We start from the raw sequence: 2,046 nt of genomic DNA, 5'->3' as shown, positions 1-2,046 counted from the left end.
GTCCTCCATTCTCCTCTCGGAATCTTAGGCAAGCACACACACGTGCCAGCATGAGTTTAAGCCACCAGGTCTGGGACTCGAACTATACACAGCTACATGGGAGTCCAGTGACGTAGCCATTACGCCATCTGCTGGTCTCTGTGATTTTTGAGCCACCGGGTCTGGGACTCAAAACCATGGTCACCATGTGGGAGTCTAGCACCTTAAACTTCATGGCACCTACAGGCCTCAAAACGTACTGTGCTTAATGCCTCCGTTCCCTCAGTAAGGGCTCAGAACACTAGCTGAAAGGTCAAACCGCCCGACACAGGTAACACCTATCAATCAATCTGAGTTCATTCATTCAAGCACAAAAAAAGTAGTAAGAGAGAAAACACCATAGCAGCAAGACCTATCCCTTCCTGTGGGAGCCGGCAGCCCAGAGCACCAAAGACGCCGGAGAGGACCGCGGTGTGACGTTCTCCCGCGTAACCCTGGGTGTGATCAGGCCACTGATTACACTGGACAGACTGGCTCTTCCTACGTGCAGCCACCAGGCATGTCACCCCCGCCTTTCTCTGAGATAGTCATGGACGCTCATGCCAGGTCGAACCTGAGAGGCCTACTCCCTTCCGGTGGCCCTGAACGGCTCAGCACCTAGAGGAGCTCTGGGGGACGCACGGTCCTGCGGCTGCTCCAAGAATAGGCCAGGGTCTTGTCCCCACAGGTTCCCACCACGCAACTGGCCCCGAGCAGCAGGGGCTACACTTTAGTCTGCTCTGTTGCTCACAACAGAAAATACCTGGAACTTGGTGATTCATAAAAATCGAGGTTTATTCAACTCACCCTTTGAAGGCCCAAGGTGTGGAGGCCAGATCTTGTGGGTGTCTCACAGAGCCCGGGGCACCACATCAGCGGGAGAGAGCAGAGGAGCTGTGCCCGTGAGCGTCTCTCCATTTTGGGTTCCTTCCCTCTCCTTGTAAACCCACCAGAACTCAATCATGGGGCCCCACCTGAAAGACTTAGCCCTAAGCGCCTCCCAAAGGCCCCACCTTTCAACAAGAGAATCAGTTAAGTGTTCACCCTTAATCCCATCACAACCAAATCTCCACACATGAATCTGGGGGGTGAGGGGGGTCCATTCATACCGTAGCAGGCAGGACCCACAGCATGAAATTCGTCGTGAGGGTCTTGGTCCCCTTGAGTGCTCCTCCATCATAAGCTGGTGGCCACGACCACTCTCATTTCAAGAAAGGCAAGACAGATGGCCCAGATTGCTTTCACCTAGATGATTTACTGCTCATTAATTAGCTTGTTTATCTCAGGACCCAAACTCCTTTTTACTCCGTTTGATTATTTGGCATCATTAAATCTTGACCACTATGGAGGATCTTAAAAAGCTAACCTTGGGGCCAGCAGATGGTGTAGCGGTTATGTTACTGGACTCCCACATGGCTGACCAAGGTCAAGTCCTGGACCCGGTGGCCTGAAACTCATGCCGGATACCTGTGCGTCCCCAAGATCATGGGAGGAGAATGAATTGTGGTATGGCCAACCCCCCCCAGAGGGGTGTTGTCTCACTTTCTCATTGTCTCTGCCTCTGCCTCTCTCCAGTGAGTACATGCACCCGAAGGCAAAAACCTCAAAAAAAACCACAAAAAACAAAAAACTATTCTTGGGGCCAGCAAGCAAAGTGGCGAAGACACTGGATTCCTATATAGCTGACCATGGTCCGAGTTCCAGACCTGGTGGCTTGCTTTCTCATTTTCCCTCTCTGTCTGTTGTCAAGTTTAAAAATATAACAATCGGGACCTGCAGATGGCAAAATGGCTACATCGCTGGACTCCTGTGTAGTCAACCGTGGTTCGAGTCCCAGACCTGGTGGCTTAAACTCAAGCCAGGCATATATGTGTACGTGCCCAAGATCCTGAGAGGAGAATGGAAAAGGGATTGCAGTATGGCCATCCCCCCCCGGGGGGATGATTTCTTGCTTTCTGTCTCTGGCTTTCTGGTGAGCGCATGTGCCCTATAGCAAAATCCTCTCAAAAAAATATGTATATGTATGTG

This window comes from Tupaia chinensis, unplaced genomic scaffold (genome assembly GCF_000334495.1).
Source record: "Tupaia chinensis unplaced genomic scaffold, TupChi_1.0 Scaffold000523_1, whole genome shotgun sequence".
NCBI classification, from domain to species: domain Eukaryota; kingdom Metazoa; phylum Chordata; class Mammalia; order Scandentia; family Tupaiidae; genus Tupaia; species Tupaia belangeri.
Note: the sequence above shows the minus strand (reverse complement) of the source record.